At 39.7% G+C, this 15,570-nt stretch overlaps 1 protein-coding gene across 3 annotated transcripts in view; it reads right to left on the bottom strand.

Annotated features, from left to right (window-relative positions):
- EMC2 (ER membrane protein complex subunit 2) overlaps positions 1-15,570 on the bottom strand; it is a 51,040-nt gene that overhangs the window by 19,777 nt on the left and 15,693 nt on the right. The window lies entirely within an intron of this gene.

The following is a 15,570-nucleotide window of genomic DNA, read 5'->3' as shown; positions in this document are numbered from 1 at the left end:
CCTCTGCAAACCTCACTAATACTATCTACCTTCAAGCATCAATATAAAACAACTAACACAGCATATAATAATATTAAATAAATGTTATCTTCCTTTTTTAACATTTGGTTCCAGGCTTAATGTTTATGTGTTAAATCTTGCCACAAAATTCTAACCAAACAATATTTAAAGGACTGGAACAGACTTGCTTTATTTGATATTTATATCTTGTCCCAATCCTTACAGGATTTGTAACAGGAGAGATGAGATACTGTATGCAGTGAAAACTTGTTGAAAACAATTGGATTCACCTGGGAGCAGTGGTGCATGCCTGTCATCTCAGCACTTTGGGAGGCTGAGGTGGGAAGATCACTTGAGCCCAGGAGTGAGAGACCAGTCTGGGCAACATAGTGAGACCCTGTCTCTACAAAAATAAAAATAAATAAACATTTTTTTAAAAAGAAAATATTGCATACAAATGCCACAAATCAAACAAAAAAATCAAAGTATAAATATGATAGCAACTAACACATCTATAGTAATAAGTGGCATGAACACTGTCCTGGACACTTAGGTACAATAAGTTTCATGAAGGTGGACTGAAAACACCTAACTTTGACTCACTGTTTCAGTTATTTGACCACAGAATCATTCCTCTACTGTTGAACACATACAAACATAATGTTTTCAGGTCAGCAGCTTTCTGCAGAAAACAGTTTGTAAAGCAATATTTTAGACTGTTTCAAAGATCATTAATCTTTAAAAATAACTTTTAAAAGAGAATTCTTTTGAAAATGATGGAAAATAGATGTGTATCCAACTAAAATGTGTCAAGAGAGAGAACTAGGGTATCTGAAATTTCTGATTCTCATCCTAGATTCTTCTATAAGACTTCCTAAAAGAGGCTGTGCACAGTGGGTCACGCCTGTAATCCCAGCACTTTGCAAGGCTGAGGCAGGTGGATCACTTGAGGTCAGGAGTTCGAGACCAGCCTGGCCAACACGATGAAACCTGGTCTCTATTAAAAATACAAAAATTAGCCAGGTGTTGTGGCGCACATCTATAATCCCAGCTACTTGGGTGGCTGAGGCAAGAGAATCACGGAACCTGGGATGTAGAGGCTGCAGTGAGCAGAGATTGCACTGCTGTACTCCTGCCTGGGCGACAGAGCAATACTCTGTCTCAAAAAAAAAAGACTTCTTAAAAGAAAGAAGCAGATTTCTTACAAAGTAAATAATTCATTATTATTTTGAATTATGTCCATTTGTGGTGGCTAGCATGACTCTAAGAATTAGGCAAAAAAGAAATTTAGTATTAATTTTGTAATAACCAATTCCATCTGACAAAAACTTCAGGAAGATAGAAGACTTTAAATACTAGGCTTGGCCAGACACGGTAACTCACGTCTGTAATCCCAGCACTTTGGGAGGCTGAGGCAGGAGGATCAATTGAGGTCAGAGGTTCGAGACTAGCATGGCCAACATGGCGAAACTCCATCTCTACTAAAAATAAAAAACTTAACCGGGAATGGTGGTGGGTGCCTGTAATCCCAGCTCCTCGGGAGGCTGAGGCAGGAGAATTGCTTGAACCTGGGAAGCGGAGGTTGCAGTGAGCCGAGATTGTGCCACTGCACTCCAACCTGGGTGACAGAGTGAGACTCCATCTCGAAAACAAAAATAAAAGAAAATAAAAATAAAAATAAATAAATACTATGCTTTATTAATTAGAGAAGCATGTCCCCAAATCCCTAGTGTATGAGCAATATATTTCTCAATCATGTAAAATCTAAGATATAGCGTTTTATCTCCTACTATTCTAAAATTTTAAACAAACGTTTAAGTGGTAACCATTCAGCTATGCAAAGCCAGTCTTCCTAATTAAAATATACATGGTAGCTTAAAAAAAAACCCTACTAAACTATCATTACCATATGAGCAAAGGTATATTATTAAGTCACAAACTTTTTACTAAATAACAGCCTTTTACAGGTTAGTTCTTCTAAAGAAAATCATACTATCCTGACATAAGAACCAATCTTTATCATAATTGTATTAAATTAAGCAGATAATTTAATCCTGGCCAAAAAGACACAACAGGACCAGATTTACTCCTCCTGCCTTAAGATATGGGACATTAGGCAATGAAGGGCAGTGACTCCTGAGAGGTGGGGAAACAAACCAGGTGAGTCCCATTTTTATTACCCTGGCTCACTGCTTTGACAGTTTCAAGGGTGCTGTGCAGGAAGGGGAAAACCAGGTTGAGCCAAGTTCAGGAGTTCAGGAGAAAGAGCTGAAAGTCCATGATGATCAAAGAGGCTGGACTTCATAGGACAGAGTGCCAAAGAGAGAAAAATATAGAATAAGGACTCTGGGGCTCTGCAGTGGTCCCCTTGAGTACTTAGTTTTGTACTGATCAGTGCATGTGGGTGAGGAAACTACCCAAGGCCAGGGAAACAAACACCAGAAAGGGTTAAGGGGAACAGTGCACAGCACTGATACAGGGCTGGAAACAGTCTCTTCTACCAGTCAGCCTGGAAAATGTCATGATTCATGGGCACTGAATAGAGTATCCAGAAGGATCTTGCTTCAGTAATGGGGTATAATTAGCCCTGGTCTAAACACTGTTCTGGATCAGGTCTAGCAAACACTCAAAGGTTCAAACTATTTGCAAGTAACTTAACTGCAGCCCAGAAGAAAGCTCAAGAATATAGGAATACAAACGTGGAAAGAGAGGCAAACATGGCTGTTGAGTCTCATTTAGAGCACACTTTAAGCATGGCTCTGTTCACTATCTTGATTGTGGTGATGGTGTCACAGGTGTACACAAACATCAAAACTTACTAAATTGTACACTTTAAATATGTGCCGTTTATTCTATGTCAATTACATGTGAAAGCAGTTAAAAACTAGTGCTAAGAAGACTACATGTTAATAGTCTTGAATATTTAACAACTTTGATTTTGCATTTCTTTTTTTTTTCTTTTTTTTTTTTGAGACAAAGCTTCGCTTTTGTCCCCCAGGCTGGAATGCAATGGTGCTATCTCGGCTCACTGCAACCTCTGCCTTCCAGTTCAAGCGATTCTCCTGCCTCGGCCCCCCAAGTAGCTGGGATTACAGGCGCCTGCCACCAAGCCTGGATAATTTTTGTATTTTTTTAGTTAAGATGGGGTTCCACCATGTTGGCCAGGCTGCTCGAGAACTCTGACCTCAGGTGATACACCCGCCTTGGCCTCCCAAGGTGCTGGGGTTATAGGCATGAGCCACCACGCCAGGCCGATTTTGCATTTCTTTCTTTTACTTTTTCTCCTGCCAAAGTTCTCATTTTTTCTAAATATTTGGTTTGGATCTATCTTTACAAAAGTGAATTAAGAGTCTTAAAAATGAAAACTTCTGCATAAGTGATTCTAATATTTGGAGTTAAAATCTATTATAAAGTACAAAACTTCAAAAAGTACTCAGTATGATATAGGATAAATTATTTTTTAAAAGCCATTTAGGGCTGGGTGTTGGGCTTATGCCTGTACGACTGTAATCCCAGCACTTTGGGAGGCCAAGGCGGGCAGATCACCTGAGGTCAGGAGTTTGAGACCAGTCTGGCCAACATGGTGAAATCCCATCTCTACTAAAAACACAAAAATTAGCTGGGTGTGGTGGTGTGCACCTGTAATCCCAGCTACTTGGGAGGCTGAGGCAGGAGAATCACCTGAACCCGGGAGGTGGAGGTTGCAGCGAGCCAAGACTGCACCACTGCACTCTAGCCTGGGCGACAGAGCGAGACTCAGTCTCAAAAAAAAAAAAAAAAAAAGCTATTTCAAGTCTTAAAAGTTTTGTCACATAATTCAAAGCTTATGTAAAATTTTAAACAACAATATACAACGTATCATACATAAAAAAAGCAATTATAATAACAAAAACACTGGTTCAAAAACCTAAGATAAAAATAGAAACACACATCTTAGTTTCTGTGCATTCATACAGAGCAGTAATGGGCACTGAAGGAAGTATACACTGCAGTTTGGTAGCTATCTGCAGAATAAATGAATACATCACAAATTTTACAGCTGGAAAGAAATGAGGAGCAGGCAGTGATAATTATATCTCTTCACTTTATGTAGACAAAAACCAAAGCGCAGTCTTACACTGCAAATCCTGGGGCTCCTGAATCTGTTCATGTCTCTTTTTTGCCATAGTCTCTTGCTCTCTGGACACTTACTACTCAGTTGTACAACTCCTTATTCATATAATGTCTAACTGTGAATAGAGTCAAGCAGCATATCTCCCAAAAGCCACACAAAACCCTAGGTTTTGAGTGATTATCAAGCAACCAGAATGAGGCTCAACAAGGCTTCTTGTGGCTGTTGAGTCTCATTTAGAGCACACAAAAAACGATTTTAACAAAAACCAATTTTGGCCAGGTACAGTGGTTCATGCCTGTAAACCCAACACTCTGAGAAGGCCAAGGCGGGAGGATCACCTGAACCCAGGAGTTTGAGAACAGCCTAGACAACACAGCAAAATGTTGTCTCTACGAAAAATTTTAAAAGATTACTTGGGTATGGCGGTATACGCCTGTAGTACTAGCTAATCAGGAAGCTGAAGTGGGAAGACTGCTTGAGCCCAGGAGTCAGAGGTTACAGTTAGCCACAATCGCCTCACTGCAATCCAGCCTGGGCAACAGAGTGAGATCCTGTCTCAAGAAAAAAATAATAATTCTATCATAGCTTCCTTAGCATAATATTCTATACAATAAAAATTATGCTTAGATTTTTAAAACTAAAAACAAGTTATTCATCTTCACATACTCTTCAATAGTGGCAAGTATAGTCTTGTTAAATGACTAAATTTAAATAATAAAATTTCTGTAGGAGTAACAGCTGGTTGTCATGTGTTAACTACCTACTCTCAATTCCATTTATTACCATTGCTTCTTTCCTCATGATAAAGAGCCTTAATTTCTGAAATCAAAGTACCTATCCAGAGTTTCTTACTAACTGTACAATCTCGGGCAAGTCACTTAACTTCTCTATGATCTTGTGTGCCTATAGAATAAAGACAATATCTGAAAGGATTATGATAATAAGATAATATATGTAAAGTGTTTAGCTCAGTGATGGCCCATAGTAAATATTTGATAAACATTACCTTTCTTCATTATCACGTCATCATCATTTTCTTCAATTCTACCACTCCTCCTTTCACCATTTTCCTCATATTTATACTCTGCTTTGTAGAAAGCTGCAGCTTTTTCTCAGTTGTAAAGTAGAAAGTAAATCTGGATGATCATATAAGCTGTTCTTTTAACTGAACATACTTTACTTAAATGTTTTAAAAAATTCACAAAATCAGAGCTCGCTAAACAAATTATATCATCCCTTAATCAATGCTAATAATTACATTTTTTGATCTCACAAAGTTTAGAAGATTTTTAGCCAACACCAATTCAAATAATTTGTCTGCAGCCCTAATTGATGTTCTGAATAAACAATCTTGAGATATTAAGAAACGCAACAATAGTTCTGAAGAACCCATGTATGATAGTGAAAAACATGCTACTAAAAGAATACCATGAATCACAAGCAATGTACTCCATTATCCAAAAGTAAATCAACTGGCCAACAACATGGATCCTATTCTATTTTCTTCAAAGAGCACTGAATACATAAGGTTCAATCCCTGGCTTCAGAGAATTCACATTCTTTTATCTGAAATCTGTGTTAAATATAATATAAATAAAGCTGATAAGGAACAACTGAAAAGTACTGTATTGTTTAAACTGTGGAATGAGCATAAAGGTTATTGTGATGTTTACTAAAACAATCAAAGGGGATGTGGCTACAGGACAGCTAGACCCTGAATAAAGACTAGAATTGGAAGAGTCATGCTCCTGTAAGATTTTTCCAACTGAAGATATATATATATACACTAATGCCAAACCATAACTGGAAACCTATATAATTTGTTTCAAACTTTTGAAGACCATGAATAAATCTTCATCCAATTGGCTACATGCCTTCTATAATGTTACACAGAATAGGGCCAGTTAGCAATTTGTTTTGAAAGACATACTTTTTTTTTTTTTTATTTTAAATAGGCTACCTGGGGGAAGAGATATTACCTAGAAAAGGATTAAAGGATTAAGGCAAAATACAATCTAGAACCTCCCTCTTGCCTCACTCCAGACTCAGTGACCCAGAAGGAACTGGACAGTTGACCAGCAAAAGGAAAGCAGAATCCAGGTTCCCTGCCTCCAAGGTTTATACCTAGAAGCCTGAAAAATGTGGCATTTTAAAACCATCTTCCAGAGCAAGACACCCTCTCAAGGTAACTGGTCTTACACATTTATTGTTTATGGAACAAATGTCTGACTGCGTACTCGGGTGTATTCAGCAGCATTGTTGCCTGCAGTTCCCTGTGTTCACCAGAGATACTGAGCTCAAAGAAGAGGTTTTACTCTACTCATCACTGCAACCTGCACATTGATCCACAGTCACACAGAGGCCTGTGTTCTGTTCCCTGTAAATGGAAACATGTTCTGAGCCTGTCTGCCTCCCGCGGCTGCACCTGGTCCTCCATACCAACCCCTGGGGGTGTCCACAACCACTTGGGACAGAAGAAGGTGGAATTTCAGACAGGAGCTTGATTGGATCTTCAATGACAGACTTGGACTAGCTGTGGCCCAGACACTGGCCCCGCCCAGAATTGCCAGGAGAAAGCTTTGCTGGCCCTGGAGGTAACGCAGGGCCCGCCTCCCTCTGCTGAGTCCAATAGGCACAAGCAGGCTGGCATATGGCCAGAGTGTGTCAAAGCCCTCTGATGCCTTTCCTTTACCTTTTTTAAAGAATCCCAAATAACTCACTGAAATGACTCAAAGGCGAAAAAGTTTTACCAAAATGAACCCTTTTTCAGTTAACTACTCATCAAATGGATGTATTCGGACCCTCTCAAGTTTCTTTCCCTAGTTATAGTGGGGAACTGGCTGAGTGTTAACTGTGGGATTCACTACACCATCTTACCCTCAAGACACGAGAAGACGAACAAGATGAAAATGCAACCTGCAGAGCTGGGCTTAATTCCCACGTCACAGTCTAGTTCCTGCTACAGGAGGCTACCCTTCTCAGACAAGAGATTTAATAGGGAATTGAAGGAATAGTTAGGGGGCCAGGGAGATGTGACTGACACTGGTTTTCAAGGTGAATGAGGGGTTGGTGGAGGGTCTGGTACTACAGCTAGTCAGGACATTTGCAAATTCAAATACATTCCTGTGTGAGGCATGTTACCATTTATCAGTTTTTGTGAATATGTGTATTTTAAGCAATAAGATTTAGCTGGTCAGACTTTTCTAGGCAGTCTCAGTGGTGCACTTCCTGTGTTGTGACTGTTCTGAAGACAGAGCGGCTCTAACAACTGTGAGAAGCCTGAATAAAAATCAACCCCCTTCCCCACCTCCCCTCACCAAAAAATAAAAATAAAAATAATCTTTACCCTTGGCACAGAGAAAATTACAACTAATTCATAAATAAAACTACAAATATTTGATATATCACAATAGGCAGAGTTCACAATTCAGGACAAAATCTGATCTTTCTGAGGTATGAAATCAACTAAAAAACAATAATTACTCTGCTTTCTGAAAGGCATTCCTTCAACAAGTATTCACTGGAAGCCTACCAAATGCTGGGCACTCTCCCACTCAATGGATACAATTTTTTCCCCTTAAGGAAGATTCAAAGTATGAAAAGTCAATCATTTTCAAAACGCAAGCCGAAAAAAAAAAAAAGTGCAAAACTGGTACTGGAGTAATATAAATAACAAAAGTTGTCAGTAGCCCAGTCCCCTCCAATTCCACCTGTCTTAGTTTTAGATTCCCATAATCTCTAGCCTAAGAACAGCCTCCAAATTACTTATCTCTTCTCATCTCCTTCAAAATATATCCTATTTCGATGACACATTATCTCTAAAACTAACTGATGGTATTTACCTAATCAAAATTTGACTTCATACTCCATTCTCTAAGAATAAAAATTAAAAATTACCAAGTTGTTAACAAATATAGACCTTCTTTCTGTACTTCTAGCTACTCTGTACAATGAATCAACTCAGAGGTATAAAATACTATCTTCCTCAGAAGTAAATCAGCGGAGGAGAAGAAGGTTAACTAGGCAGAGTACCAGAACTTTGCCCTCTCTTTATCAGAAGAGAAATGAAATTTGAAAAAAGTGTAAAAGGAGACAGCTCAGAAAGAAAAATACAAATGGTGGTTTAAGATTATTAAAAGATGTTCTCACTCCTGTAATCCCATGGCTGTTTAAGAATACTAAAAGATCTTCTCACTCCTGCAATCCCAGCACTTTGGGAGGCCGAGGCGGGTGGATCATGAGGTCCAGAGATCGAGATGATCCTGGCTAACACGGTGAAGCCCTGTCTCTACTAAAAAAATACAAAAAAATTAGCCGGACGAGGTGGCAGGCGCCTGTAGTCCCAGCTACTTGGGAGGCTGAGGCAGGAGAATGACGTGAACCCAGGAGGTGGAGCTTGCAGTGAGCCAAGATCGCGCTACTGCACTCCAGCCCGGGAGACAGAGCAAGACTCCGTCCAAAAAAAAAAAAAGAATATTAAAGGATGTTCAGCAGTACTCATAATGCAAATTAAAACAAAGTAACATTTTTAACCATTTAGGCAACTATTAAAAGGAAAAAGCTGATAATATACCACGTGGCAGTATATGGGGAAAGTGGCACTCCCATATGCCACAGAAAGTGAGTACAGATGAATAAAAAGCCTTTTCAGAAGGAAATTTGGTAACATCAATCAAAATTTAAAATCCATGGAACTCCTGACCCAGACATTTTACCTCTAAAGATTCATCCCACCAATGACATCCATGGAAAAACTGTTTCTGAGAGGAAATACCAGAATCATCCTAAGGGTTCACCAAAGGGACTTAGTTAAAGAAACTTTTTCATTAAGACAAGGGAATATGGCCGGGCGCGGTGGCTCAAGCCTGTAATCCCAGCACTTTGGGAGGCCGAGACGGGCGGATCACGAGTTCAGGAGATCGAGACCATCCTGGCTAACACGGTGAAACCCCGTCTCTACTAAAATACAAAAAAAATTAGCCGGGCGAGGTGGCGGGTGCCTGTAGTCCCAGCTACTCGGGAGGCTGAGGCAGGAGAATGGTGTGAACCCGGGAGGCGGGGCTTGCAGTGAGCTGAGATCTGGCCACTGCACTCCAGCCTAGGCAACAGAGCCAGACTCCGTCTCAAAAAAAAAAAAAAAAAAAAAAAAAAAGACAAGGGAATATATATCCACGCAATGCAATCCTACTCAACAGGATAATGTAAAGGATGTGATGACATGCCATGATCTTTAAACTATACTGTTACATAGACTATACCACATTTGCAATTCTAGCCATTCTCCCCGTCAGAGGAATACACACACACACACACACACACACACACAAGCACACCTATTTGTGCATGAAAAAATATATCTGAAAGATCACATAAAAAAATCATTAACAGTGCTTGCCTGGCTGGGCGTGGTGACTCATGCTTCTAATCTCAGCACTGTGGGAGGCTCAAGCGGACAGATCACTAGGTCAAGAGATCAAGACCATCCTGGCCAACATGGTGAAACCTCGTCTCTACTAAAATACAAAAACTAGCTGGGCATGGTGGCACGCACCTGTAGTCACAAGTACTCGGGAGGTTGCATTAAGCCGCAGCCTGGAGACAGAGCAAGACTCACTCTCAAAAACAAAACAAAACAAACAAACAAAAAAAAAAACGGGGCTTCCCTAAGAGAAGGAGTACCTGAGCTCAGGGATAGAGGAAACCTGAACTCAGCGATAGAGGAACAGACTTATTTTTTTTTTACCATATCATTTTATATTGTCCACAATTTTTAACATGCGTATGACTTTCTCAATAGAGTATTTCAGAGCTTTCAAAAAGATGGGGAGAAGGTATGCCATTCCACCATTCTCTCAAATAAAAAATTCTGGAACTTCCATTCTAATTACCTTATTCTTTTTTTCCTAAGCATGCCTTGTACTTTAATAATGCTAAGGCTTATTCATGTATTCACTTGGGATACAATGTCTTTCTATCATTTAAGTCACACTCATTCCTTTAAGGCCTTCCAGACTCAAAATTCATGCAAGTCACCAAAGAAAGAGAATAAATCAGTTTCGAAGTCTACAGCATGTTCATCACATCATGCTACCTCACCAGAAGCATAGAAAAGGCTTATTCATCCTTGTGTTTGTACCCACTACCATGCACACTGCAAGCATAACAAATGTTCTCTGAAAGAATAATGAATGCATGTGAATAGGAAGCACAGCTGCTTAAAGCTTCAATGAACAACTTCATTTCTATACTGGATATCCAGAAACACAGAGGCATAAGACAAATAAAAGGTCACGTGATCACTTTTTGACAACGCAGAGAACAGTAAATGAGAATAAAACTGGACTTTCCCGCCTTTGAGATACTAAGTTGCTTTGGAGAAAGAAACGGTGATGTCTTCTACACAGTAACTTTAATCGTTGCATATTAGTGAGCCTACTTATAGACTTTATTAGTTCTAGGTCTTTTACAGCTATGTTTTCTCCTTCAATGTCTAGCACAGTGCTTCCTAAGGACACAGGAACAAAAACAGTATCTCTACTCTTAGTAAGGGCAACTCTTTGATGGTTCATGAGAGGTATTCAATACATGTTTACAGAAGGAAAGAAGGGACTGAGAAAAGACTAGATCATGTTTGATTAAAAAAAATAATACATTTAGCAAAGCTGAATTAAGTCGCCTTGCTCTCAAATGTTTACCTACCGGTAGGGGATTTAGTTACTACAGGGAGTATCCCTTATACAAAATGCTTGAAACTAGAAGTGTTCCACATCTCAGATATTTTCAAATTTTGGAATATTTCTGTATACATGAGATATCACAGTGATAAGGATCCAACTCTAAACACAAAATTGGTTGACATTTCCTATACACCTTATACACATAGCCTGAAGGTAACATTTTATACAATATTTTAAATAATTTTGTGCAGAACACAAAGTTTTCATTGTGTTTTGACTGTGACTTATCACACGTGATCAGGGGTGAAATTTTCCACCTGTGATATTATTTCATTCTTCAAAAAGTGCTGAATTTTGAAGCATTTTGGATTACAAATTTTCAGAGTAAGGATGTTCAATTTGTACCACTTCACACATATTCTATGGGAGGAAACATTTGGATTTCTCTTTCAGCCAGTTTTAAAAGTCACAAAAAGCAATAAAATATGAAAGGTACTACAAAGACAGAGCAATAATTATATATTATCTTATATTCTGAAGAAGTGAAATAACTTATTAAAAATTTCCAGTGTAAACTGAGACAGAATTAAAATACTGTATTCCTAATTCCAAAATTAAATTATATTGATTTTTAACCTGGGATGAGAAAAATAAAATTCAGAAGCTGTTTTCAAAAACTTGATTTCAGTTTTTTCAATCTATGGCTAAGTGAAAAATGAGTATCTTTGAAACCACAATGAAGTCTTATAAGTGAAGAATAAGTACATGAGAAAATCTTCAGAAAAAAAAAATGGGTGCTTTTTCTAAGAAACTGTTGAACTAAGACAGATGGTAAGCTATTAGAATTATAAGATTAGGAAATTATTCAAAAACTTTCCAATTTTAACTTTTTATTCTCAGTATCTATATAAGCTTATAGAAGCTATTTCTTATTTTTATTTTTTATTAGACAGGTTTGCAGCTGTCAAAAGTTTTCCTTGAACTTTCTATATCCTGAGAATCTTCACAAAATAATGAAAGTTCTCAGCAACAAAACAAACACATCAAACAACAAAACAAACACATCACACACATACACATTCACACACACACACACACACACACAGACACACACACACACATGGTTTGGCTGTGTCCCCAACCAAATCTCATCTTGAATTGGAAATCCCACAATTCCCATGGATCACGGGAAGAACCCAGCGAGGTAACTGAATTATGGGGGCATCTCTTTCCTGCACTGTTCTCATGATAGTGAATGAGTCTCACAACATCTGATAGTTTTTAAATGGGAGTTTCCCTGCACAAGCTCTCTTTGCCTGCTGTCATCCATGTAAGATGTGACTTGCTCTTCCTTGCCTTCTGCCATGACTGTGAGGCCTCCCCAGCCATGTGGAACTGTAAGTCACCTTTTTCTTTGTAAATTGCCCAGTCTTCTAGGGTATGTCTTTATCAGTAGAATGAAAACAGACTAACACAGTAAACTGGTACCAGTAGAGTGGGGCGTTACTGAAGGTACAAAAATGTGGAAGTAACTTTGGAACTGGGTACTGGCAGAAGCTGAAACAGTTTGGAGGGCTCATAAGATGGGAAAATGTGGGAAAATTTGTAACTCCCTAGAGACTTGTTGAATGGCTTTGCCCAAAATGCTGATGACACAAACAATGAAATTCAGGCTGAGGTGGTCTCAGATGGAGATGAGGAACTTGTTGGAAACTGGAGCAAAAGTGACTCTTGTTATGTTTCAGCAAAAAGACTGGTGGCTTTTTGCCCCTGCCCTAGAGATGTGTGGAACTCTGAACTTGAGAAGGATGATTTAGGGTATCTGGTGGAAGAAATTTCTAAGCAGCAAAGCATTCAAGAGGTAACTTGGGTGCTGTTAAAGGCATTCAGTTTTAAAAGGGAAACAGGGCATAAAAGTTCAGAAAATTTGCAGCCTGACAATGCAATAGAAAAGAAAATCCCATTTTCTGAGAAGAAATTCAAGCCAGCTGCAGAAATTTGCATAAGTAACAAGCAGCTAATGTTAATTCCACAGACAATATGGAAATGTCTCCAGGGCATGTCAGAGGTCTTCATGGCAGCCCCTCCCATCATAGGCCTGGAGTCCTAGAAGGAAAAGGTAGTTTCATGAGCCAGGTCCAAGGTTCTGTGCTGTGTGCAACCTAGGGACTTGGTGCCTTGCATCCCAGCCACTGCAGCTGTAGCTGAAAGGGGCCAACACAGAGCTCAAGCCATGTCTTCAGACAGCGCAAGCCTCAGGTCTTGGCAGCTTCCATGTGGTGTTGAGCCTGTGAGTGCACAGAAGTCAAGACTGAGGTTTAGGAATCCCTGTCTAGATTTCAGAGGGTATATGGAAATGCCTGGATGTCCAGACAGAAGTTTGCTGCAGGGGCGGGGCTCCCATGGAGAACCTCTGCTAAGGCAGTGTGGAAGGGAAATGTGGGGCAGGAGCTCCCACACAGAGTCCCTACTGGGGCACCACCTAGTGGAGCTGTGAGAAGAGGGCCACCGTCCTCCAGACACCAGAATGGTAGATCCATCGACAGCTTGCACTGTGCACCTGGAAAATCTACACTCAACGCTAGCCCGTGAAAGCAGCCAGAGGATGTACCCTGTAAAGCCACAGAGGTGGAGCCGCCCAAGACCATAGGAACCCACCTCTTGCATCAGCATTACCTGGATGTGAGACATGGAGTCAAAGGAGATCATTCTGGAACTTTAAGATTTGACTGCCCCACTTGATTTCGGACTTGCATGGGGCCTGGAGCCCCTTTGTTTTGGCCAATTTCCCCCATTTGGAATGGCTGTATTTATCCAATGCCTGTACCCCCATTGCATCTAGGAAATAACTTGCTTTTGATTTTACAGGCTCATAGGTGGAAGGGACTTACCTTATCTCAGATGAGATGTTGGACTGTGGACTTCTGAATTAATGCTGAAATGAGTTAAGACTTTGGGGGACTGTTGGGAAGGCATGATTGGTTTTGAAATGTGACATGAGATTTGGGAGGGGTCGGGGCAGAATGATATGGTTTGACTGTGTCCCCACCCAAATCTCATCTTGAATTGTAACTTCCACAATTTGCACGTCATGGGAGGAACCCAGTGGGAGGTGACGGAATTATGGGCGTGGGTGCTTCCTGCACTGCTCTTGTGATAGTGAGTGAGTCTCTGATAGTGAGAGTTGATGGTTTTAAAAATGGGAGTTTCCCTGCACAAGCTCTCTTTGCCTGCTGTCATCTACAGAAGATGTAACTTGTTTCTCCTCACCTTTTGCTATGTTTGTGAGGCCTCCCCAGCCATGAGAAACTGTAAGTCCAATAAAACTTACACACACAAACACACAGACACACATATCCCTACACAAACCCCCACACACCCACTCAAAACCCTAAGAAATTTCCACAGAAAATCTCCCTGGGGTGGGAAAAGATTAAAAGTAAGCAACTATCATTTAAGAAACATATCAACTACTGTAATACGTAAGTATTATTACAAACTATCAAAGGAAATAAGCAGAGATAGGGGATTTATGATCAATGCCTGAGATAAATGTGCTCTAGAAACTACAGGCATCGAGTTACTGTTGTTCAATTACTAAGCATTTTACATTTTAAAATCTACAGTCAGACATTATATAAGTTTTTTTAATGTCTATTTTTAAAGAAATACTTGCCAAATAAGAGAAAAACTTCATGTATCTTTATTGTGTTAATATAACAATTTCTCCTCCTATAAAAGAAAAAAAACTCAACCTGGTTTTTGTTTAAAAATTTTAAAAATACTTATTTTCTTTTAGCAGGCATATGTGTGCATGGAAATAATGACATAAAACATTAAAATGACTGACATATTATCTAAAGTCTCTCTGTAACTTTTTAGTTAACAGGTTAAGTCTGAGGAAAGCTATTATGGCAATAAACTATAATGTTCTCAACATTAAAAACAGAATTCACCAGGGTATTTTTCAAACACATACTACTATATAGGTACCTTTAGAACAAATAATTTATCCAATAAACTAACATACTTGTTCAAAAGTACACTAAATTAAAAGGGTATGTTTCTTCTTATTCATGTGTAAGACAGAAAAAAGCAAAAACAAAATAAAATGCCTTCATTAATTCCATATACTAATTACTGAAATGGCTTCTTTTATTTTTCATTAAGACAACTAAAAAGTAACTGCACAAATTAAACAATTTAGTATTTCATAAACTTCAAAATATTTTATGCAAACACATAGTCTACTCTTTCCAAATCATAACTAGCCCCTTTTCTAATAAGATATCTTCTAGAAGTTTTTTGTTGTTGTTGTTTTTTTTTTTTTTTGAGACGGAGTCTGGCTCTGTTGCCCAGGCTGCAGTGCAGTGACCGGATCGCAGCTCACTGCAAGCTCCGCCTCCCGGGTTTACGCCATTCTCCTGCCTCAGCCTCCCGAGTAGCTGGGACTACAAGTGCCCGCCACCTCGCCCGGCTAGTTTTTCGTATTTTCAGTGGAGACGGGGTTTCACCGTGTTAGCCAGGATGGTCTCGATCTCCTGACCTCGTGATCCACCCGTCTCGGCCTCCCAAAGTGCTGGGATTACAGGCTTGAGCCACCGCGCCCGGCCGAAGTTTTTTTTTTTTTGAGGTGAAGTCTTGCTCTGTCGCCCAGGCTAGAGTGTAGTGGCGCAATCTCAGCTCACTGCAACCTCCGCCTCCCAGGTTCAAGGGATTCTCCTGCCTCAGCCTCCTGAGTAGGTGGGATTACAGGCGCGTGCCACCACGCCTGGCTAA

Source organism: Theropithecus gelada, chromosome 8 (assembly GCF_003255815.1).
Source record: "Theropithecus gelada isolate Dixy chromosome 8, Tgel_1.0, whole genome shotgun sequence".
NCBI classification, from domain to species: Eukaryota; Metazoa; Chordata; class Mammalia; order Primates; family Cercopithecidae; genus Theropithecus; species Theropithecus gelada.
This window is presented reverse-complemented; position numbering and strand designations above follow the sequence as displayed.